We start from the raw sequence: 26785 nt of genomic DNA, 5'->3' as shown, positions 1-26785 counted from the left end.
CCAATAGGGTTTATGCAAGATACTAGAAGTATGTTAATCAATTATTTCAAGATCCGAGAATGTTTGGGTAAGAAATTAAGCATAGAATCTATGAACTATATTTATTTTCGTTATGAGTTAATACCAAAAGTATCTGGGTGCGAAATTACGAAAATGCCCTTGAGAGTTGAAAATAGTCCAAGTTGACTCTGAATGAGAGAGTAACCTGAGAATTTGTTTTTTTAAATCGATAAATTACTGATTTGATTGTTGGGATCCTACCTTTGTATGAAAAATTTCTGATAATCCGTTAGTAACATATGAAAAGATATTTAACTTGGAAATTATCGAATTGAGTAAATACCTGAAGAATGAGTTATCGAAGGTGCTCTTTGGTCAGAATTGTTTGAAAAGACTGAAGTAAGTGATAAGATTAAATTAAATAATAAGATTGGACGTAAGTAAATGATGGAAATACATTGGATCTATAAAATGACCAAAATACCCATGGAATGGAAATGACTCAAGTATGTCACAAAGCTCAGGAATGAATGGATATACTCAAGCTTTGAAATGAATAGAAAAACGTTGAGCACCAAAATGACCAAAATGCCGTATGACCTAGAATAAGTAAATGTCTTGGATTAATTAAGAAATCCAAATAAACATGGATGTTGTGCTACTAGTAAAAGTTATAGAACGCAGCTTAAGTGATCAACCAACGCTAGTGCTAATACTAGAATGACTTTATTATATGAATAAATTGAACTGAAAGGAAGTATAACATGTATTTGAAATTCAGAAACGTCTGACTTATTCCAGAAAACTCTATAGTAATCAGGATAGACTTGCTTTCTAAATGAACTAAGTAACCTCAATGATTGAGGATTAAATAGGTGATTGGAGTTTGGAAACACTGTTGAACTTACATGATGAATTGTCCTTATGGGTTATGAACCATGAATCAAGTACGTCCGTATTTCCTGATATCATTGAAACGTGGAAATGAAATAAAGACTGTTGGAAGATCTATTCAGCGATGATTATGAGGATGATCTATAGATCTGCATTATGGTATTAAAGATTGAATACACTGGAAGGATAATGAATTGACTTGTTGACATGCATCAGTTTGGGAGTTGTGTAACTTGAGTTGTTTGATAATACGATCGATAGTCATAGATTGCAAATGACTTGAATCTTCGATTCTATATTTTCATCTAAAATCACTTCGGTCATGTTTGAAAACGCAAGTAACGCAGAATGAAAAGATTATGAATACCTCATTTGGTTCAATTGGGCTGAAATCATATGAATTCAAAGTATATTCCTGAATATCCCTGATTGTTTGGGTAATGAAATCATTCGCAGTAAATCTGAATTTAGAATTATTACATATAAAGATTCCTGAACGTTTTCCTGATGCACATGGAAACGTAGTGGAATTCTAAAGTATCAATCTGAAATGTCTGATTAGATCGGTTAGAAATCGATTCTCTTCAATAGGACCTCGTTCCTAGAATATGATCAAATTGCATAAGTTTTCTGTTATCCATACTGATGACTACAAAATGCCTCTAATAAATATTGGGATTTCTCTAGTGTGTTCCTTATATTTTAATAAACTGTTTTATTTGTTTTAATATGTGGTACATTGAATTCTATGGTTACTGTTTTATTGATGCACCGATTTAATGTGATGGTTTATGGATTATGACTTCTGTCTGATTTTTGTTTTAAAATGGTATATGATTACCATGTTTATGGATTTATGGAATTTACGTCACTGTGCAATTGAATTTTTGGAATACGAATTTATAAAGTACAGCTCTGATCAAGCTGGAAAATTTTACAGACCTAATGTGACTCTTAGGTAGGCTCTGTGGCCCTGAGATCATTCTCGGGTAAGCCCTGCGGCCCTAAGATGTGTTCTTAGGTAGGCCCCACGACCCCGAAATCTATCTTGAGTAGGCTCTCATGCCCTAAGATGTTCCCTTAGGGTAACTCTTTTATGAGATTTACTGTAGTATAATTTTATGAGATTTACTGGACTATCATTTGATTAGTGTACCTGTTATGATTTTCTCGTACTAATGGAACACACTAGATATCCTAATCGACCTCATGAAAACGTGATACTATGAAAGGTTTCTTATGAACTGAGATTCATGGCTTCTACTCAATGAACTACTAATGGAACCCCAGATTATTTCGTAATTGGTATACGTTTGATTCAATAAGGAAATTATGGCTTCCCATTTATCTGCATGTCATGTAGCATCATCTGGTAGTTTTGTATTACTGAGCTTTTCGAAGCTCACTCTATTACTCACCATTGTAGGTTAAAAGAATTATACCAGTACCACTATCAATATCAGTAAGGGGTTCTTCCAGCGTGGTTACAGAGTATGGTACATGTGATTAGGGGGCATGTAATTGTATTTTGTTTTATATACGAGTCTGAAAATATTTTTTATTTCTGAATGCAGATAAAGTAATAATGAGTTACATGTTTTAATAAAAGTTTTAAATTTTCCGCTATTTTTACAGTGGATCACTGCGGTGGCCTTAATGTGACACTCCAGATCGGATCGGGCTATCCGCATCAGTCTGAGGGGGTTACATTTAGTGGTATCAGAGCTATGGTTTGAGTCAAAATTTTTAGATTAGACCGGCCGGTCAAATATAAAAAGATTTTGATCAGTATATGCCCTTAGACTACAATCGTACCTCTCTGAGCCAAAACTCCAGGGCTGAGTCCCTATCTGTAACAAGTAAACCAAAGTTTCTATCCGTTAAGGTTATACTTGTACAAAAAGTAATACCAGTAACATCTATATAAACACTGTGAAGTAGCTCACGAGCCATGTGAGAGTTACTCATCTGAGAAATTTCGATCCAACTCCAGAAATGAAATTGGGATATGTTATAGCTCTATGAGCCTATTCTCACGACGAAGATTGAATTGATTACTCAAGGAAATTTTCGTTTGGATTCTTTTATTGAAATGAGGGAGAGTTCTGACAAGAATGTATACTCAACTGGTTAAGGATTAGTGGAGGCTCCATATTTCTATAAGAGCTACATGAAAGATATGAAAGAACCGATGGAAGTTTCATTTCTGTAATTATGTGACATGAATGAATTTCGAGGACGAATTTTTTTTAAGGAAGGGAGAATTATAACACCCCAATCTATGGGTTAAAATTTTATATGATATTTATGGAAGTGGTTTAATTAAAATTTTGGTTATCAAGGAATTTTGAGAAGTTTGAGGACTCTAAGTATAATTTTACTTTTCTTTGGGTTTAGAAACTCTAGAATTCACGTGAATTCTATCTATTATTGATTTATGTGAATTTGTTTATTATTATTAATTTTATAATATGGAAATGGAGACCATAAGTGGGGAGAGTTTATTTATTTTAAGATTTCAACATAATAATGGTGGTGGGTGCATTTGATAGAGTAAGACAATTTTATTTGTCCTACTATAGGTCTATTCCAAAGAGTTTAATACGCTCAACTGCTCACAAACTCATATTAGCAATGATGAATGATGAGCGTTTTGTTAAACCCACTCCAAAATTATTACAAAATTTAACGCTAAAATCAGTGAAGAAAATGGTGGAGGAGTACAAGAATCCGGTGGTTGTCTCGGTGGCGAGATGCTAACGATATCTCTGGTGACGACCATTTCAAATCACGAAGTCATCGTCTAGGTGGAGCTCTCGAAGGCAGCACGTCATGCTATCAAGGTGAGCAGCGTTTGGGTGATAGAAGGAATGAAAAAAAATGATGGACAGTTGCGGTGTCACCATTAGCTTTGGTGCAACCTCCCATCGTATAACCAAACAAGGAGATGCTCTCCGAAAAGGAGCTTATAAGTAAACCGACCATCACCAAGGCAAGTCCAACAACCCAAGAGCAGTAAAATAAAATATGAACGTTAGATAGGGATGAGTGTTCCTATTTTTAACGTTTTGGAAGTTGTTTGGAAGATCTCAATGGAGAGTGACTGACGACGATATATATATACTTTTAGTTCATTGAAGTTCTTGAAAATCTACGATCAACAGAGAGGAATCTTGTTGATTTGATTCCATAACCATGACGAGGAGATCAAAGCGCATCGAACAATATAAATTATATTTTGAATGGTGACTAGAGTCGGCGACTGACGTGATGGTCACTGACGTTTGATTTCCAGCCGATGATGTTTTCTTGCTTCATTTACAGAACGCAAAGAGAAGGTTTAATGGGGGAAGAGATTTGCATGGAAGAAGAAAATAAAATAAGAAATGGTCCAACACGTGGGTTTTAGAAAACAAAAGTTAATATATGACGAAGGGTAAATCACAACATGAGTCATCCAAGTTTGGTAAGAAATCAACCTTGTCTTCTAGTTTTATGAAGTTATGAATTTTGTTTAATGGTTTGAATAAGATAATTTTGGTCACTTACCTTGGTAGCTAAGTATTAAATTGGCCCTTTGAGTTCTTAATTTTTGTCAATTATGTCCCTCTATTACAGAAGGATTTTTAATAAGTTATTTTTATGGCGAGGAAATTTATTTTAGATTTGAGTTCGTATATTCGAAAGTTCGGGTTCTTGAGAAAAAGATTGGAAGCTAGAAATTGAGTTCGCGAGCTTGAATTCAAGAATTATTGTTTGGGTTTTGTTGACGTCCTGAATCCAAATCCGAAGTCCGTTTCTCCAAATTCGAACCTGATAAGCTATTTTTGACTGATTTATCACCCGATTCGATCCGTTTTTCGAAAAAATGCTCAGTTTTTTATGTAATTTCTATTGATATGCATCTGAGCAAATATTGGAAGATGATTTCCAAAATCGAGGGCGTTCGAATGGAATTTTTATGGTCGATCAGTATGTCACAGAAATCGAGGTAATACTTTACTACCTCTTTATGCTTTATGGAACATGTGAATATTGATAAATGCATGAATAAGATAATATTGGTCTCATTTGTGTAGTTAATTAATTTCTACACTCGATCCGAATACGATAAAAATTCGGTAACTGATTACGGTTCAGATGACTTTTATAAGAAATTGATGGATTGTTAGAATTAAAATTACAAGTTCTGTGTATAGTGATAAAGGAATCAACTTGGATCTGTAACATATAATTTATTTCATCAAAGGACTTGGATGGGAAATTATGAGAATATTCTGGTAGGGTAAAATTACGGAAATACCCTTATGTTGTAAGATGATAAGAATTGTCCCTGGAAGTTGATTAATAACTCTGAAAGGATATATTGATCTGATAAAACTATAGATGTGCATAAGAAATGCTAGTTTGCTTAGAAATTTTGGATAATCGGTTTTTAACCCAATAGGGTTTATGCAAGATACTAGAAGTCTGTTAATCAATCATTTCAAGATCCGAGAATGTTCGGGTAAGCAATTAAGCATAGAATCTCTGAACTATATTTATTTTTGTTATGAGTTAATACCAAAAGTATCTGGGTGCGAAATTATAGAAATGCCCTTGAGAGTTAAAAATAGTCCAAGTTGACTCTGAATGAGAGAGTAACCTGAGAATTTGTTTTTTTTAAATCGGTAAATTACTGATTTGATTGTTGGGATCCTATCTTTGTATGAAAAATTTCTGATAATCCGTTAGTAACACCTGAAAAGAAATTTAACTTGGAAATTACCGAATTGAGTAAATACCTAAAGAATGAGTTATCGAAGGTGCTATTTGGTCAGAATTGTTTGAAAGGACTGAAGTAAGTGATAAGATTAAATTAAATAATAAGATTGGACGTAAGGAAATGATGGAAAAACATTGGATCTGTAAAATGACCAAAATACCCATGGAATGGAAATGACTCAAGCTTTGAAATGAATAGAAAAACGTTGAGTACTAAAATGACCAAAATGTCGTATGACCTAGAATAAGTAAATGTCTTGGATTAATTAAGAAATCCAAATAAACATGGATGTTGTGCTACTAGTAAAAGTTATAGAACGCAGCTTAAGTGATCAACCAACGCTAGTGCTATATCATTACCTGAATGATATAAGTACCACTTGAATGTTTGTTCATCTTCTAAAATTTGGATCGATGATAATTCTGGAAGTACTTGGCTCAGCTCAACTCTAGAGCGCATACAGTACTAATAAGTGGGTATTCGTAAGTCAAATCAACCACGAATACCATAATAACTTTATTATATGAATAAATTAAACTGAAAGGAAGTATAACATGTATTTGAAATTCAGAAACGTCTGACTTATTCTGAAAAACTCTATAGTAATCGGGATAGACTTGCTTTCTAAACGAACTAAGTAACCTCAATGACTGAGGATTAAATAGGTGATTGGAGTTTGGAAACACTGTTGAACTTACATGATGAATTGTCCTTATGGGTTATGAACCATGAATCAAGTACGTCCGTATTTCCTGATATCATTGAAACGTGGAAATGAAATAAAGACTGTTTGAAGATCTATTCAGCGATGATTATGAGGATGATCTATGGATCTGCATTATAGTATTAAAGAGTGAATACACTGGAAGGATAATGAATTGACTTGTTGACATGCATCAGTTTGGGAGTTGTGTAACTCGAGTTGTTTGATAATACGATCGATAGTCATAGATTGTAAATGACTTGAATCTTCGATTCTATATTTTCATCTAAAATCACTTCGGTCATATTTGAAAATGCAAGTAACGCAGAATGAAAAGATTCTGAATACCTCATTTGGTTCAATTGGGCTGAAATCATATAAATTCAAAGTATATTCTTGAATATCCCTGATTGTTTGGGTAATGGAATCATTCGCAGTAAATCTGAATTTAGAATTATTATGTATAAAGGTTCCTGAACGTTTTCCTGATGCACATGGAAACGTAGTAGAATTCTAAAGTATCAATCTGAAATGTCTGATTATATCGGTTAGAAATTGATTCTCTTCAATAGGACCTCGTTCCTGGAATATGATCAAATTACATAAGTTTTCTGTTATAAATACTGATGATTACAAAATGCCTCTAATAAATATTGGGATTTCTCTAGTGTGTTCCTTATATTTTAATAAACTATTTTATTTGTTTTAATATGTGGTACACTGAATTCTATGGTTTCTGTTTTATTGATGCACTGATTTAATGTGATGGTTTATGGATTATGACTGCTATCTGATTTTTGTTTTGAAATGGTATATGATTACCATGTTTATGGATTTATGGAATTTACGTCACGGTGCAATTGAATTTTTGGAATACAAATTTATAAAGTACAACTTTGATCAAGCTGGAAAATTTTACGGACCTAATATGACTCTTAGGTAAGCCCCACGGCCCCGAAATCTATCTTGAGTAGGCTCTCAGGCCCTAAGATGTTCCCTTAGAGTAACTCTTTTATGAGATTTACTGCAGTATAATTTTATGAGATTTACTGGACTATCATTTGATTAGGGTACCTGTTATGATTTTATCGTACTAATGGAACACACTAGATATCCTAATCGACCTCATGAAAACGTGATACTATGAAAGGTTTCTTATGAACTGAGATTCAAGGCTTCTACTCGATGAACTACTAATGGAACCCCAGATTATTCCGCAATTGGTATACGTTTGATTCATCTGGTAGTTCTGTATTACTGAGCTTTTCGAAGCTCACTCTATTACTCACCATTGCAGGTTAAAAGAATTATACCAGTACCACTATCAACATCAGTAAGGGAGTTCTTCCAGCGTGGTTGCAGAGTATGGTACATGTGATTAAGGGGAATGTAATTGTATTTTGTTTTATATACGAGTCTGAAAATATGTTTTATTTCTGAATGCTGATAAAGCAATTATGAGTTACACGTTTTAATAAAAGTTTTAAATTTTTCGCTATTTTTACAGTGGGTCACTCCGGTGGCCTTAATGTGACACTCCAGATCGGATCGAGCTATCCGCATCGGTCTGAGGGGGTTACATTATATTAATGTATTTCATCATTTAACTCTTTGAATGATTTGACAGATGAAATTTAAATTGGAAATTTAAAGTACCAAAGTAAATTCACGCTAGAAGGAGGGCTTGAACCTCCGACCTTGTGGTTAACAGCCACATGCTCTAACCAACTGAGCTACTCCATCAATTTATCTTCTCTTCCACATAACTACAATGTTGTCATCTGTTGGAATTATGCATAGATATGTGGAAGGGATGAGGATTCTTTAGATCAAATGACTCTGTTATTGTAATTAAGCCTAATAAATAATGAAATTTTAAAACAATGATAATTGAATAACATGTAATTTTAAATAATCACATGTTCTCTTTGCTAAATTTCATAATCCTATATTTTGGTTAAATGCATCAAATAAAATAATGTTATATTCTTTGTAATATGAATAGATTACATAATCATATGCACATAGTAAATCTTATATCGATGAACGAAACACTTTCAAGAGATGTGCCCCCTACGTATCTAAAAATTAATACATAACACTCTTGATAAGATAACTCATTCTCAAACCTCGAAACGAAATTATTGAGAAAAATTGACACTAACATTCTGAATGAAAGGTTTGATTGTGCAATCTAGATTATATATCGAAGAATTAGAAATACTAAAAAAATCGCTTCTAAAACAATTAATTACATAATAACATATATCATCACTGATTCATTGTGTCATTTTAGACTTATTATTTATTTTCTTAAGATCTATCTCTTATATAATAGGAGAAACAATAACATATGTAAGACAATTGACCCATGCAGGTCTCTAACCTGCGACCTTCGCGTTATAAGCACATTGCTCTAACCAACCGAGCTAAAAAGCCATTTCATGTATTTTTGATGTTTGCTTTATACAAATCTTTGAATGGTTTAACTAATTGAAAGTAAAACAAGAATTTAAGCTACCAGTGTAAATCAACGCTAGAAGGAAACCTTGAACCTACGACCTTTTTGTTAACAACCAAACTGTCCATCCAGCTGAGATGCTCAAGCTATTTAACTCTTTTATTACATAACTACAATATTTTCACATTTTTTAATTATATATATATATATATATATATACGCTAAAAGGGATGAGGATTATTTAGATCATGTGACTCTATTATGGTTATTAAGAATAATACATAATTAAATTTCTGTAAAAATAATTTAATTTTAAAATAATGATAATTCAATAACATGTACTTTTAAATAATAATATGTTATCTTTAACAAACATCATAATCTTACATTCAAAATAAATGCATCAAACAAAATAATTTTATACATTCTTAGTAATTTGAGTACAATGCATAATCATATGCATAAACTTTATCTTATATCTATAAACCAAAGGGATCTGAGAGATGTGTCATGAACGCATATAAAAATAAGTACATTACACTCTTGGAAAGAGAACCCCTGTTGAAACATTGAAACAAGATTATTGAGAGGAATAACCACAATTCTCATAGATTTGGGTGATTTTGATGATTCTACAATGTTTCTATTGTCTATGAGTATTTGCGGAGTTAGTTCAAGTTTCTAGGAGTTTTATTTCGACTTGTAAACTGTCAATTTTTTTGATTTGAAGCATGCGATTTCGTTTTTTCCTAAACATGCGTGATTTAGATGAATCATATGTCCTTTTTTTGGGTACCACCTTTTGAGGTTTATTATTAATAAAATAATTTTTTGTTGTGCTAAAAAAGATTAAATATGGAAGAATGAGAAAATAATAACATAATCTCTTGTAAAATAAATTACATATTTAATCTAAATACCATGCAATATATATATTTTTATTAGCTAGAATAAAAGTGTTGGCATTTGATTGAGTCAATTTAAGTGTTATTCTTTAAATTCTTAAGCTTTAATTTTTTATAATAGAAGAAGAAACAATAACATATACAAGGCAATTGGCCCATGCAGGTCTCGAACCTACGACCTTCGCGTTATTAGCACGATGCTCTAACCAACTGAGCTAATAGGCCATTGTATATATATTAATGTATTTCATCATATAACTCTTTGGATGATTTGACAGATGAAATTTAAATTGGAAATTTAAAGTACCAAAGTAAATTCACGCTAGAAGGAGGGCTTGAACCTCCGACCTTGTGGTTAACAGCCACATGCTCTAACCAACTGAGCTACTCCAGCAATTTAGTTTTTCTTCCACATAACTACAATGTTGTCATCTTTTGGAATTATGCATACATATATGGAAGGGATGAGTATTCTTTGGATCTAGTGACACTATTATCGTAATTAAGACTAATAAATAATGAAATTTTAAAATAATGATAATTGAATAACACGTAATTTTAAATAATCACATGTTCTCTATGCTAAACATCATAATCCTATATTTTGAATAAATGCATCAAATGAAATAATGTTATATTCTTTGAAATATGAATAGATTACATAATCATATGCACATAGTAAATCTTATATCGATGAACAAAACACTTTCAAGAGATGTGCCCCATGCGTATCTAAAAGTTAATACATAACACTTTTGATAAGATAACTAATTCTCAAACCTAGAAATGAGATTATTGAGAAAAATTGACACTAACATTCTGAATGTAAGGTTTGATGGTGCAATCTAGATTATATATTGAAGAATTAGAAATACTAAAAAAATTGATTCTAAAAACAATTAATTACATAATAACATATATCATCATTGATTCATTGTGTCATTTTAGACTTATTATTTATTTTCTTAGGCTCTAACTCTTTTAGAATAGGAGAAACAATAACATATGTAAGACAATTGATCCATGCAGGTATCTAACCTACAACCTTCGCGTTATAAGCACATTGCTCTAACCAACCGAGCTAAAAAGCTATTTCATGTCTTTTTGACGTTTGCTTTATACAAATATTTGGATGGTTTAACTAATTGAAAGTAAAACGGGCATTTAAGCTACCAATGTAAATCAACGCTAGAAGGAAGACTTGAACCTACGACCTTATTGTTAACAACCAAACTGTCCATCCAGCTGAGATGGTCTAGCAATTTAACTATTTTTCTACACAACTACAATATTTTTACATTTTTTAATTATATATATATATATATATATTTATATATTAAAGGGAGGAGGATTATTTGGATCATGTGACTCTATTATGGTTATTAAGAATAATACATAATTAAATTTTTGTAAAAATAATTAAATTTTAAAATAATGATAATTCAATAACACGTGCTTTTAAATAATAATAAGTTATCTTTACCAAACATCATAATCTTACATTCAAAATAAATGCATCAAACAAAATAATTTTATACATTCTTAGTAACTTGAATACGTTGCATAATACTATGCATAAACTTAATCTTATATTCATAAACCAAAGGTATCCGAGAGATGTGTCATGCTCGTATCTAAAACTAAGTGCATTACACTCTTGGAAAGAGAACCCATGTTGAAACATTGAAACAAGATTATTGAGAGGAATAACCACAATTCTCATAGGTGTGGGTGATTTTGATGATTCTACAATGTTTCTATTGTCTATGAGTATTTGCGGAGTTAGTTCAAGTTTTTAGGAGTTTTATTTCGACTTGTAAACTGTCAAATTTTTTTGTTTTGAAGCATGCGATTTCGTTTTTTTCCTGAACAGGCGTGATTTAGATGAATCATATGTCCTTTTATCAGGTACCACCTTTTGAGGTTTATTATTAATAAAATAATTTTTTGTTGTGCTAAAAAATATTAAATATGGAAGAATGAGAAAATAATAACATAATCTCTTGTAAAATAAATTACATATTTAATCTAAATACCATGCAATATATATATTTTTATTAGCTAGAATAAAAGTGTTGGCATTTGATTGAGTCAATTTAAGTGTTATTCTTTAATTTCTTAAGCTTTATTTTTTTATAATAGAATAAACAATAACATATACAAGGCAATTGGCCCATGCAGGTCTAGAACCTGCGACCTTCGCGTTATTAGCATGATGCTCTAACCAACTAAGCTAATAGGTCATTGCATATATTAATACATTTCATCATATAACTCTTTGGATGATTTGACAGATGAAATTTAAATTGGAAATTTAAAGTACCAAAGTAAATTCACGCTAGAAGGAGGGCTTGAACCTCCAACCTTGTGGTTAACAACCACATGCTCTAACCAACTGAGTTACTCCAGCAATTTAACATCTCTTCCACGTAACTACAATGTTGTCATATGTTGGAATTATGCATAGATATGTGGAAGGGATGAGGATTCTTTGGATCTAGTGACACTATTATGGTAATTAAGACTAATAAATAATGAAATTTTAAAATAATGATAATCAAATAACACGTAATTTTAAATAATCACATGTTCTCTCTGCTAAACATCATAATCCTATATTTTGAATAAATACATCAATTAAAATAATGTTATATTCTTTTTAATATTAATAGATTACATAATCATATGCACATAGTAAATCTTATATCGATGAACGAAACACTTTCAAGAGATGTGCCCTCTGCCTATCTAAAAGTTAATACATAACACTCTTGATAAGATAACTAATTCTCAAACCTAGAAATGAGATTATTGAGAAAAATTGACACTAACATTCTGAATGCAAGGTTTGATGGTGCAATCTAGATTATATATCGAAGAATTTGAAATACTAAAAAAATCGCTTCTAGAAACAATTAATTACATAATAACATATATCATCACTGATTCATTGTGTCATTTTAGACTTATTATTTATTTTCTTATGATCTATCTCTTTTAGAATAGGAGAAACAATAACATATGTAAGACAATTGACCCATGCATGTCTCTAACATGCGACCTTCGCGTTATAAGCACATTGCTCTAACCTACAGAGCTAAAAAGCCATTTCATGTCTTTTTGATGTTTGCTTTATACAAATCTTTGTATGGTTTAACTAATTGAAAGTAAAACGAGAATTTAAGCTACCAGTGTAAATCAATGCTAGAAAGAAACCTTGAACCTACGACCTTTTGTTAACAACCAAATTGTCCATCCAACTGAGATGCTCAAGCTATTTAACTCTTTTATTACATAACTACAATCTTTTCACATTTTTTAATTATATATATATATATGTATATATATATATATATTGAAGGGAGGAGGATTATTTGGATCATGTGACTCTATTATGGTTATTAAGAAAAATACATAATTAAATTTCTGTAAAAATAATTAAATTTTAAAATAATGATAATTCAATAACATGTGCTTTTAAATAATAATATGTTATTTTTACCAAACATCATAATCTTACATTCAAAATAAATGCATCAAACAAAATAATTTTATACTTTCTTAGTAATTTGAATACATTGCATAATCCTATGCATAAACTTAATCTTATATCCATAAACCAAAGGTATCTGAGAGATGTGTCGTACACGTATATAAAAATAAGTACATTACACTCTTGGAAAGAGAACCTATGTTGAAACATTGAAACAAGATTATTGAGAGGAATAACCACAATTCTCATAGGTGTGGGTGATTTTGATGATTCTACAATGTTTCTATTGTCTATGAGTATTTGTGGAGTTAGTTCGAGTTTTTAGGAGTTTTATTTCGACTTGTAAACTGTCAATTTTTTTTGTTTTGAAGCATGCGATTTTATTTTTTCCTGAACAGGCGTGATTTAGATGTATCATATGTCCTTTTATCAGGTACCACCTTTTGAGGTTTATTATTAATAAAATAATTTTTTATTGTGCTAAAAAGATTAAATATGGAAGAATGAGAAAATAATAACATAATCTCTTGTAAAATAAATTACATATTTAATCTAAATACCATGCAATATATATATTTTTATTAGCTAGAATAAAAGTGTTGGCATTTGATTGAGTCAATTTAAGTGATTCTTTAATTTCTTAAGATTTATTTTTTTATAATAGAAGAAACAATAACATATACAAGGCAATTGGCCCATGCAGGTCTCGAACCTACAACCTTCGCGTTATTAGCACGATGCTCTAACCAACTAAGTTAATAGTCCATTGCATATATTAATGTATTTCATCATATAACTCTTTGGATGATTTGACAGATGAAATTTAAATTGGAAATTTAAAGTTCCAAAGTAAATTCGCCCTAGAAGGAGGACTTGAACCTCCGACCTTGTGGTTAACAGCCACATGCTCTAACCAACTGAGCTACTCCAGCAATTTAGCATCTCTTCCACATAACTACACTGTTGTCATCTGTTGGAATTATGCATAGATATGTGGAAGGGATGAGGATTCTTTGGATCTAGTGACACTATTATGGTAATTAAGACTAATAAATAATGAAAATTTACAATAATGATAATTGAATAACAAGTAATTTTAAATAATCACATGTTCTCTCTGCTAAACATCATAATCCTATATTTTGATTAAATGCATCAAATAAAAAAATGTTATATTCTTTGTAATATGAATAGATTACATAATCATGTGCACATAGTAAATCTTATATCGATGAACAAAACACTTTCAAGAGATGTGCCCCCTATATATCTAAAAATTAATACTTAACACTCTTGATAAGAGAAATCATTCTCAAACCTCGAAACGAGATTATTGAGAAAAATTGACACTAACATTCTGAATGAAAGGTTTGATGGTGCAATCTAGATTATATATCGAATAATTAGAAATACTAAAAAAATCGCTTCTAAAAACAATAAATTATATAATAACATATATCATCACTGATTCATTGTGTCGTTTTAGACTTATTATTTATTTTCTTAAGATCTATCTCTTTTAGAATAGGAGAAACAGTAACATATGTAAGACAATTGACCCATGCAGGTCTCTAACCTGCGACCTTCGCGTTATAAGCACATTGCTCTAACCAACCGAGCTAAAAAGCCATTTCATGTCTTTTTGACATTTGCTTTATACAAATCTTTGAATGGTTTAACTAATTGAAAGTAAAACGAGAATTTAAGCTACCAGTGTAAATCAACGCTAGAAGGAAAACTTGAACCTACGACCTTATTGTTAAAAACCAAAATGTCCATCCAGCTGAGATGCTCCAGCTATTTAACTCTTTTTCTACATAACTACAATCTTTTCACATTTTTTAATTATATATATATATTGAAGAGAGGAGGATTATTTGGATCATGTGACTCTATTATGGTTATTAAGAATAATACATAATTAAATTTCTGTAAAAATAATTAAATTTTAAAATAATGATAATTCAATAACATGTGCTTTTAAATAATAATATGTTATCTTTACCAAACATCATAATCTTACATTCAAAATAAATGCATTAAACAAAATAATTATATACATTCTTAGTAATTTGAATACATTGCATAATCCTTTGCATAAACTTAATCTTATATCCATAAACCAAAGGTATCTGAGAGATGTGTCATGCACGTATATAAAAATAAGTACATTACACTCTTGGAAAGAGAACCCCTGTTGAAACATTGAAACAAGATTATTGAGAGGAATAACCACAATTCTCATAGGTGTGGGTGATTTTGATGATTCTACAATGTTTCTATTGTCTATGAGTATTTGCAGAGTTAGTTTGAGTTTCTAGGAGATTTATTTCGACTTGTAAACTGTCAATTTTATTTGTTTTGAAGCATGCAATTTCATTTTTTTTCCTGAACAGACGTGATTTAGATGAATCATATGTCCTTTTTTACGTACCTCATTTTGAGGTTTCTTATTAATAAAATAATTTTTTTGTGCTAAAAAGATTAAATATGGAAGAATGAGAAAATAATAACATAATCGCTTGTAAAATAAATTACATATTTAATCTAAATACCATACCATATATATATTTTTATTAGCTAGAATAAAAATCTTGGCATTTGATTGAGTCAATTTAAGTGTTATTCTTTAATTTCTTAAGCTTTATTTTTTTATAATAGAAGAAAAAATAACATATACAAGGCAATTGGCCCATGCAGGTCTCGAACCTGCGACCTTCGCGTTATTACCGCAACGCTCTAACCAACTGAGCTAATAGGTCATTGCATATATTAATGTATTTCATCATATAACCCTTTGGATGATTTGACAGGTGAAATTTAAATTGGAAATTTAAAGTACCAAAGTAAATTCACGCTAGAAGGAGGGCTTGAACCTCCGACCTTGTGGTTAACAGCCACATGCTCTAACCAACTGAGCTACTCCAGCAATTTAGCATCTCTTCCACATAACTACAATGTTGTCATCTGTTGGAATTATGCATAGATATGTGGAAGGGATGAGGATTCTTTGGATCTAGTGACACTATTATGGTAATTAAGACTAATAAATAATGAAATTTTAAAATAATGATAATCGAATAACACGTAATTTTAAATAATCACATGTTCTCTCTGCTAAACATCATAATCCTATATTTTGATTAAATACATCAATTAAAATAATGTTATATTCTTTTTAATATTAATAGATTACATAATCATATGCACATAGTAAATCTTATATCGATGAACAAAACACTCTCAAGAGATGTGCCCCTTACGTATCTAAAAATTAATACATAACACTCTTGATAAGAGAACTCATTCTCAAACCTCAAAACGAGATTATTGAGAAAAATTGCCACTAACATTCTAAATGAAAGGTTTGATGGTGCAATCTAGATTATATATCGAAGAATTAGAAATACTAAAAAATCGCTTATAGAAACAATTAATTACATAATAACATATATCATCACTGATTCATTGTGTCATTTTAGACTTATTATTTATTTTCTTAAGATCTATCTCTTTTAGAATAGGAGAAACAATAACATATGTAAGACAATTGACCATGCACGTCTCTAACCTGCGACCTTCGCGTTATAAGCACATTGCTCTAACCAGCCAAACTAAAAAGCCATTTCATGTCTTTTTGACATTTTCTTTATACAAATCTTTGAATGGTTTAACTAATTGAAAGTAAAACAAGAATTTAAGCTACTAGTGTAAATCAACGCTAGAAGGAAAACTTGAACCTACGACCTTATTGTTAACAACCAAACTGTCCATCCAGCTGAGATGCTCCAGCTATTAAACTCTTTTTCTACATAACTACAATCTTTTCACATTTTTTTAATTATATATATATATTGAAGGGAGGAGGATTATTTGGATCATGTGACTCTATTATGGTTATTAAGAATAATACATAATTAAATTTCTGTAAAAATAATTAAATTTTAAAATAATGATAATTCAATAACATGTGCTTTTAAATAATAATATGTTATCTTTACCAAACATCATAATCTTACATTCAAAATAAATGCATCAAACAAAATAAATATATACATTCTTAGTAATTTGAATACATTGCATAATCCTATGCATAAACTTAATCTTATATCCATAAACCAAAGGTGTCATACCCCATATTTGCCACCCACAAAGAAATATAATATTATCTTAGAGCACTAATAATAAGGTAATGGACACTAAGAATAAACTAAGGGGATCTATAAATTAAATAGTAGTGGTAGACAATGGCTCTTCCACTTAGCCATGTGCTGCGTTTTTTTTAATTAAATATAATAAATGGTGGGTTTATATTTTAATTGTTGGGTGATTACCCATTATTATAGCAGAACCCCCATCCTCGTGTAACTATTTTCCCTTATTTAAGCTAATTGTTGCTTCTCCTCCTCCCTACTCCGGCCGGCGGTGCATGTCACCACCACCTCCATCTGGTGCGCCTGACCTCCGAGAAGTGATTCCGACCAATCTCGCTCCGAAATCGGTCATAGTTAGGCCGAATAAAGAAGGTAAATAGACACCAAAAACCCCGATCGTCGTTTTAATTTTGTCGATTCCGGCCATTTCAACGACTGTCTTGTTTCGTCCGTTCGTCGTAGGTAAAGTCAGATCGTTTAATCTGAGTAATATTTCAGTGTTTATATTGAAAACATATTATAGTTGTTGTTGGTTTAGATTGTTGATAAATAGTTTTAAAAGAGTGACTAATATGTAATTAATTTCGGTTATAGTAGTATTTTTGTAAATATTGTTAAAAAAATATTAGTTTCGTAAATATTATTAAAAAAAAGTTAGTTTCGTAAATACTGTTAAGAAGGTGTTAGTTTCGTAAATATTTCGAAAAAAGTGATATATTGCTAATTATTTCGAAAAAGTGATATTTTGGTAATTATTTCGAAAAAAATGATATTTTGGTAATTATTTCGAAAAAAGTGATATTTTGGTAATTATTTCGATAAAGTGATATTTTGGTAATTATTTCTAAAAGTGATATTTTCGTAATTATTTTTTAAAAAATGTGTTATTTTCGTAATAGTTGATTGTGGACTTTTGAGCACCTTTGACCATAACTTTGACCGGCTTTAAACGACCATTAAACGACCTTTGATTTTGTTCGAGTATACCTATTCTGACATTTTTCGACGTCCCAAATCCGTTTCTCCAAATTCGAACCCAAAGGCCTCCAAATCATCAGTCAAACCCGTTGACTTTGACTTTGACCAAGATTTCGAATTTTTAAAAAAGTCATATTTTATGTTTTTCGATATACTGATTCCGATTCCGCAATCGGTTTGGTCAAATTTAGACTCGAAAGCCTCCGAATTAGCCTGTAAACCTGAAAAAATCATATTTATCTAAGTGTTTTAATTTAGTTAATTGAACAGAATGGTGAAGGACTAATTATAGTTATGTTAAAGGTACTCGGGGATCTCCAGACTGTTTCACTACTCGACCCGGTTCCTCCTGATCCGCTCGTCCACTAGAAGCTGTGAATACTCGTATATTTCTGAAACCCTGTTAGTTATTCTATTTAGAATATTGTTCCAAATATAACTCTGTTCTGATATGGATTAGGTTCCCGTTCAGTTGAAGAGCCTAGTGAAGCTAGTACTCGATAGACCTTTCGGACTGACCCTATTATCGAGGTGTGTTCCTTATGTGCAAAATAAATGTTTTAAAAATCTGTTTGAAATCTTATGTGCACATGATTGTTTTCTATGATTTGAAATATAACGTTTGTCCTGATTTGTCTACTGAATGATTTATCTGATTCTGAAATTTCTGAAATGAAAAGCATGATTGCCCGATTTCTGATTTCTGAACAGTGGATTACTGAACTGATAATCTGTCTGAACTCTGAATTACTGTTACTACTGGTTACCGTCTGGAAAATATTTTCTACGGGGTACTCTGGGTTCTGGTATGAAGACTCTAGCAGGTTCAATCGCTGTTGGTAATTCCTCTGATAGGTTCAACACCGATTGGTAATTCCTTATGGACCTAAGTCGAGCCTTGGGTAGGCTCTACGGCCCTGAGATTTTCTTGGGTAAGCCTTTGTGTCCCCGGGATTTATCTTGGGTAGGCTCGCAAGCCCCAAGGTACTCCCTTAGGTTGTGCATTTATGGGGATCTGAACATGGTGTTCGGTTGGAGGACGATGCAGAGTTTTTAAATTAAAAACTCCTATGATGTTTTAATGATTGTGATCTGTACTGGTTTTGAAAATCATAATTGTATGTTTTATTTCTGCACTGTTGGGACACACTGAGCCTCTAGCTCACTTTTCAAATTGTTTTATCCCTTTCAGATACATTCGGATAGACACTCTGTATCAGCCACTTGGAGGATTGGTACATTTAGTTCAGAGAGTTATTGTAATATTCAGTTTCCTGAACTGTTTTTAATTATGGTGACATGTACCTTATTTCTGAAGTATTTATTATTTTATGACATTTTTCTGCTGTTGTTACTGATATTTGATTTTTGATGCTCCGGATTTATTTTATGTAATATTTTACATGGTATCTTTCATGTTTTATATTTACGAATTTAGTTTTTATCGTTAATTATAATATACTTTTATATAAAGATCATTTGTAACATCATTTTAAATTATCGAATAATGTTTTTGGAAAAATGTCATTCAGAATCTTTAATGTAATCTGCTAGACTTAGTCGAAACGCATAGGCCGGGTCTAGGGGGTTATATTTAGTGGTATCAGAGCTTTTGGTTTTAAACCTCGGACTGTGAATGAGTCCAAACTGAAAATACGGTTTTAAATGTTTTACAAAACAAGTCAGTAAGGTCATGTCACAAAGTTTTTATGATTTTAATTGTGTTCGAGACTCCAAGTGCCTATTTAATCATAGGTTTTATCTTCTGTAGTAAACTCGAGATCCACCAAGATGAGTACTAGATATGGTCGTCGAACTAGTCGTGGTCGTGGCAGAGTGGCTAGATTTGCAGACCCGGTAGATGAGATACGTGTAGATCCTCAATCTCCGATAGATGATCCTACTCCTACGACCCCGACAAATTTGCCTTCTGCCTCTGGTATTGGCATGACTGCTCCAATAAGAGGAGCTACTGGTACTGAGCCCGAGTCTACCAGAGTTGTATTAAATGAGAATTTGGGTAGACAATTTCTTCAGATGATTCAGGGAGCTGTCAGAACTGCTGGCATTGTACCCGAGGTTCCTATCTCTCAGACTCTTATTGCAAGTGGAGTCAGGACGTTTAGGGGCCTTACTGGTGGAGATCCGACTGAGGCTGAGGATTGGCTTAGTGATACTGAGCGACGCATGGATCAGTTAGGTTTAGATATGCATCGACGTTATTAAGGAGCAATTTCTATGTTGGATGGGAATGCTCACACCTGGTGGGAGTCAGTGGTTAGTAGTGTTCAGACCGATCGTTTGACTTGGGATTTCTTTAGAGAGCGCTTTAGGAGCCGTTTCTTGGGAGAGCGTTATTTAACTCAGAGACGACAGCAGTTTCAGGACCTGGTTCAGGGAGATATGACCGTTTCTGAGTACGAGATTGAGTTCTTGAAATTGCTGAAGTATGGATGCAGTTTGGTACCTACCGAGAGAGATAGATGCCGAAAGTTTGCTCAGGGACTTCGATTCGAGTTACGTCGTCAAGTAGTTACTCATCAGGACGAGGTATTCGATATTGTAGTTGGGAGAGCAAAAGACGCGGAGGAAGTCGAGGCATCTGCACCTGACAATGATAGAGTAGCTCTAGAACGATCTAGGAAGCCTTCTGGTCAGACTGCACCTTTTGCATGCCCTGATAAAAGATCTCGTACTGTTCCTCATCAGATGAGTCGGTTTGATTCGAGGCATGTATCTCCCCCACATACTGTAGTTAGTCGAGAGGATTCTGTATATTCCATTCCGAAATTGAGTTGTGAGTTCTATGGAAATCAACACGGAGGAGAGTGTCGTAAGAAGATGGGTACTTGTTTTCGTTGTGGATCTAGCAAGCACTTCTTGAGAAATTGTCCATATCCAGCTCCTGTCGATCAGACACCTATTCAGACTCCTATACGTTCTCAAACCTTTGTTCAGACTCCAAATATGAGTCATAGTCAGGGTAGGACTTCCAGATCTGTTTCTAGGGTTGACAGTAGACCCCGATCGCAGAGTAGAGGACCAGATGCTTCTGAGCCTCGACAACCTGCTCTTGTTTACGCTACCCGAAGTTCTGGTGATCAATTTGAGTTCAATACTTATGCAGGTATATTTATTGTTAATTCTGTTTCATGCCATACATTTCTAACAACACTCTTTCTATACCTGAGGTTCGTAACATAAGACCCTAAGACGAAATTAGCTTTCTCCACTAAAGGATCTATCAGAGACCTAATCTCAATTTACTATCAGATTTTGATGAATTTCGAGGACGAAATTTCTTTTAGAGGGAGAGAATTGTCATACCCCATATTTGCCACCCACAAAAAATATAATAATATCTTAGAGCACTAATAATAAGGTAATGGACACTAAGAATAAACTAAGTGGATCTATAAATTAAATAGTAGTGGCAGACAATGGCTCTTCCACTTAGCCATGTGCTGCGGTTTTTTTAATTAAATATAATAAATGGTGGGTTTATATTTTAATTGTTGGGTGATTACCCATTATTATAGCAGAACCCCCATCCTCGTGTAACTATTTTCCCTCATTTAAGCTAATTGTCGCTCCTCCTCCTCCTCCTCCCTACTTCGGCCGGCGATGCATGTCATCACCACCTCCATCAGGTGCGCCTGACCTCCGAGAAGCGATTCTGACCAATCTCGCTCCGAAATCGGTCATAGTTAGGCCGAATAGAGAAGGTAAATAGACACTCAAAACCCCGATCGTCGTTTTAATTTTGTCGATTCCGGCCATTTCAACGACCGTCTTGTTTCGTCCGTTCGTCGTAGGCAATGTCAGATCGTTTAATCTGAGTAATATTTCAGTGTTTAGATTGAAAACATATTATAGTTGTTGTTGGTTTAGATTGTTGATAAATAGTTTTAAAAGAGTGACTAATATGTAATTAATTTCGGTAATAGTGGTATTTTTGTAAATATTGTTAAAAAATGTTAGTTTTGTAAATATTATTAAAAAAATGTTAGTTTCGTAAATACTGTTAAGAGGTGTTAGTTTCGTAAATATTTCGAAAAAGTGATATTCTGGTAATTATTTCAAAAAAGTGATATTTTGGTAATTATTTCGAAAAATGATATTTTGGTAATTATTTCAAAAAAGTGATATTTTGGTAATTATTTCGAAAAAAATGATATTTTGGTAATTATTTCGAAAAGTGATATTTTGGTAATTATTTCGAAAAAGTGATATTTTGGTAATTATTTCAAAAAAGTGATATTTTGGTAATTATTTTTTTAAAAAGGTGTTATTTTTGTAATAGTTTATTGTGGACTTTTGAGCACCTTTGACCATAACTTTGACCGGCTTTAAACGACTATTAAACGACCTTTGATTTTGTTCGAGTATACCTATTCTGACATTTTTCGACGTCCTAAATCCGTTTCCGAAGTTCGTTTCTCCAAATTCGAACCCGAAGGCCTCCAAATCATCAGTCAAACCCGTTGACTTTGACTTTGACCAAGAATTCGAATTTTTTAAAAAGTAATATTTTATGTTTTGTGATATACTGATTCCGATTCTGCAATCGGTTTGGTCAAATTTAGACTCGAAAGCCTCCGAATTAGCCCGTAAACCTGAAAAAATAATATTTATCTAAGTGTTTTAATTTAGTTAATTGAACAGAATGGTGAAGGACTAATTATAGTTATGTTAAAGGTACTCGGGGATCTCCAGACTGTTTCACTACTCGACCCGGTTCCTCCCGATCCGCTCATCCACGAGAAGCTGTGAATACTCGTATATTTCTGAAACCCTTTTAGTTATTCTATTTAGAATATTGTTCCAAATATAACTCTGTTCTGATATGGATTAGGTTCCCGTTCAGTTGAAGAGCCTGGTGAAGCTGGTACTCGATAGACCTTTCGGACTGACCCTATTATCGAGGTGTATTCTTTATGTGCATAATAAATGTTTTAAATATCTGTTTGAAATCTTATGTGCACATGATTGATTTCTATGATTTGAAATATAATGTTGATCTGATTTGTCTATTGAATGTTATATCTGATTCTGAAATTTCTGAAATGAAAAGCATGATTGCCCGATTTCTGAACACTGGATTACAGAACTAATAATCTGTCTGAACTCTGAATTACTGTTACTACTGGTTACCATCTGGAAAATATTTTCTACGGGGTACTCTAGGTTCTGGTATGAAGACTCTGGCAGGTTCAATCGCTGTTGGTAATTCCTTATGGACCTATGTCGAGCCTTGGGTAGGCTTTGCGGCTCTGAGATTTTCTTGGGTAAGCCTTTGTGGCCCCGGGAATTGTCTTGGGTAGGCTCACAGGCCCCAATGTACTCCCTTAGGTTGTGCATTTCTGGGGATCTGCACATGGCGTTCGGTTGGAGGACGATGCGGAGTTTTTAAATTAAAAACTCCTATGATGTTTTAATGATTGTGATCTGCACTGGTTTTGAAAATCATAACTGTATGTTTTATTTCTGCACTGTTGGGACACACTGAGCCTCTAGCTCACTTTTCAAATTGTTTTACCCCTTTCAGATACATTCGGATAGACACTCTGTATCAGGCACTTGGAGGATTGATACATTTAGTTCAGAGAGTTATTGTAATATTCAGTTTCCTGAACTGTTTTTAATTATGGTGACATGTACCTTATTTCTGAAGTATTTATTGTTTTATGACATTTTTCTGCTGTTGTTACTGATATTTGATTTTTGATGCTCCGGATTTATTTTATGTAACATTTTACATGGTATATTTCATGTTTTATATTTACGAATTTAGTTTTTATCGTTAATTATAATATACTTTTATATAAAGATCATTTGTAACATGATTTTAAATTATCGAATAATGTTTTTGGAAAAATGTCATTCAGAATCTTTAATGTAATCTGCTAGACTTAGCCGAAACGCATAGGCCGGGTCTAGGGGGTTACAAAATGTATCTGAGAGATGTGTCATGCACGTATATAAAAATAAGTACATTACACTCTTGGAAAGAGAACCCATGTTGAAACATTGAAACAAGATTATTGAGTGGAATAACCACAATTCTCATAGGTGTGGGTGATTTTGATGATTCTACAACGTTTCTATTGTCTATGAGTATTTGCAGAGTTAGTTCGAGTTTGTAGGATTTTTATTTCGACTTGTAAACTGTCAATTTTTTTTGTTTTGAAGCATACGATTTCGTTTTTTTCCTGAACAGGCTTGATTTAGATGAATCATATGTCCTTTTATCAAGTACCACCTTTTGAGGTTTATTATTAATAAAATAATTTTTTGTTGTGCTAAAAAAGATTAAATATGGAAGAATGAGAAAATATTAACATAATCTCTTGTAAAATAAATTACATATTTAATATACCATGCAATATATATATATTTATTAGCTAGAATAAAAGTGTTGGCATTTGATTGAGTCAATTTAAGTGTTATTCTTTAATTTCTTAAGCTTTATTTTTTTATGATAGAAGAAACAATAACATATACAAGGCAATTGGCCCATGCAGGTCTCGAACCTGCGACCTTCGCGTTATTAGCACGATGCTCTAACCAACTGAGCTAATAGGCCATTGCATATATTAATGTATTTCATCATATAACTCTTTGGATGATTTGACAGATGAAATTTAAATTGGAAATTTAAAGTACCAAAGTAAATTCACGCTAGAAGGAGGGCTTGAACCTCTGACCTTATGGTTAACAACCACATGCTCTAACCAACTGAGCTACTCCAGCAATTTAGCATCTCTTCCACATAACTACAATGTTGTCATCTGTTGGAATTATGCATAGATATGTGGAAGGGATGAGGATTCTTTGGATCCAGTGACACTATTATGGTAATTAAGACTAATAAATAATGAAATTTTAAAATAATGATAATCGAATAACACGTAATGTTAAATAATCACATGTTCTCTCTGCTAAACATCATAATCCTATATTTTGATTAAATACATCAATTAAAATAATGTTATATTCTTTTTAATATTAATAGATTACATAATCATATGCAGATAGTAAATCTTATATCGATGAACAAAACACTTTCAAGAGATGTGCCCCTTACGTATCTAAAAATTAATACATTACACTCTTGATAAGATAACTCATTCTCAAACCTCAAAACAAGATTATTGAAAAAAATTGCCACTAACATTCTGAATGAAAGGTTTGATGGTGCAATCTAGATTATATATCGAAGAATTAGAAATACTAAAAAAATCGCTTCTAGAAACAATTAATTACATAATAACATATATCATCACTGATTCATTGTGTCATTTTAGACTTATTATTTATTTTCTTAAGATCAATCTCTTTTAGAATAGGAGAAACAATAACATATGTAATACAATTGACCCATGCAGGTCTCTAACCCGCGACCTTCGCGTTATAAGCACATTGCTATAACCAACCGAGCTAAAAAGCCATTTCATGTCTTTTTGACATTTGTTTTATACAAATCTTTGAATGGTTTAACTAATTGAAAGTAAAACGAGAATTTAAGCTACCAGTGTAAATCAACGCTAGAAGGAAAACTTGAACCTACGACCTTATTGTTAACAACCAAACTGTCCATCCAGCTGAGATGCTCCAGCTATTTAACTCTTTTTCTACATAACTACAATCTTTTCACATTTTTTAATTATATATATATATTGAAGGGAGGAGGATTATTTGGATCAAGTGACTCTATTATGGTTGTTAAGAATAATACATAATTAAATTTCTGTAAAAATAATTAAATTTTAAAATAATGATAATTCAATAACATGTGCTTTTAAATAATAATATGTTATCTTTACCAAACATCATAATCTTACATTCAAAATAAATGCATCAAACAAAATAATTATATACATTCTTAGTAATTTGAATACATTGCATAATCCTATGCATAAACTTAATCTTATATCCATAAACGAAAGGTATCTGAGAGATGTGTCATGCACGTATATAAAAATAAGTACATTACACTCTTGGAAAGAGAACCCATGTTGAAACATTGAAATAATATTATTGAGAGTAATAACCACAATTCTCATAGGTGTGGGTGATTTTGATAATTCTACAATGTTTCTATTGTCTATGAGTATTTGCGAAGTTAGTTCGAGTTTCTAGGAGTTTTATTTCAACTTGTAAACTGTCAATTTTTTTTTGAAGCATGCGATTTCATTTTTTTTTCTGAACATGCGTGATTTAGATGAATCATATGTCATTTTTTCAGGTACCACCTTTTGAGGTTTATTATTAATAAAATAATTTTTTGTTGTGCTAAAAAAGATTAAATATGGAAGAATGAGAAATAAATAACATAATCTCTTGTAAAATAAATTACATATTTAACCTAAATACCATGCAATATATATATTTTTATTAGCTAGAATAAAAGTGTTGGCATTTGATTGAGT

General features: G+C 32.0%; 9 non-coding genes across 9 annotated transcripts; all 9 read right to left on the bottom strand.

Moving 5' to 3' along the window:
* Positions 1–8031: 8031 nt before the first annotated feature.
* Positions 8032–8105, bottom strand: TRNAN-GUU. The gene has a single exon. It is a non-coding gene; the product is annotated as a tRNA-Asn (tRNA).
* A 1774-nt stretch (positions 8106–9879) lies between these two features.
* TRNAI-AAU lies at positions 9880–9953 on the bottom strand. The gene has a single exon. It is a non-coding gene; the product is annotated as a tRNA-Ile (tRNA).
* Positions 9954–10048: 95 nt separating this feature from the next.
* TRNAN-GUU lies at positions 10049–10122 on the bottom strand. The gene has a single exon. It is a non-coding gene; the product is annotated as a tRNA-Asn (tRNA).
* A 1942-nt stretch (positions 10123–12064) lies between these two features.
* TRNAN-GUU lies at positions 12065–12138 on the bottom strand. Its single transcript has one exon. It is a non-coding gene; the product is annotated as a tRNA-Asn (tRNA).
* Positions 12139–14077: 1939 nt separating this feature from the next.
* On the bottom strand, positions 14078–14153 carry TRNAN-GUU. The gene has a single exon. It is a non-coding gene; the product is annotated as a tRNA-Asn (tRNA).
* Positions 14154–15909: 1756 nt separating this feature from the next.
* On the bottom strand, positions 15910–15983 carry TRNAI-AAU. The gene has a single exon. It is a non-coding gene; the product is annotated as a tRNA-Ile (tRNA).
* A 93-nt stretch (positions 15984–16076) lies between these two features.
* On the bottom strand, positions 16077–16150 carry TRNAN-GUU. The gene has a single exon. It is a non-coding gene; the product is annotated as a tRNA-Asn (tRNA).
* Positions 16151–24865: 8715 nt separating this feature from the next.
* TRNAI-AAU lies at positions 24866–24939 on the bottom strand. Its single transcript has one exon. It is a non-coding gene; the product is annotated as a tRNA-Ile (tRNA).
* Positions 24940–25032: 93 nt separating this feature from the next.
* Positions 25033–25106, bottom strand: TRNAN-GUU. The gene has a single exon. It is a non-coding gene; the product is annotated as a tRNA-Asn (tRNA).
* Between the last annotated feature and the right edge of the window lie 1679 nt (positions 25107–26785).

Source organism: Hibiscus syriacus, unplaced genomic scaffold (assembly GCF_006381635.1).
Source record: "Hibiscus syriacus cultivar Baekdansim isolate YM2019G1 unplaced genomic scaffold, ASM638163v2 tig00111213_pilon, whole genome shotgun sequence".
Lineage (NCBI taxonomy): Eukaryota > Viridiplantae > Streptophyta > Magnoliopsida > Malvales > Malvaceae > Hibiscus > Hibiscus syriacus.
This window is presented reverse-complemented; position numbering and strand designations above follow the sequence as displayed.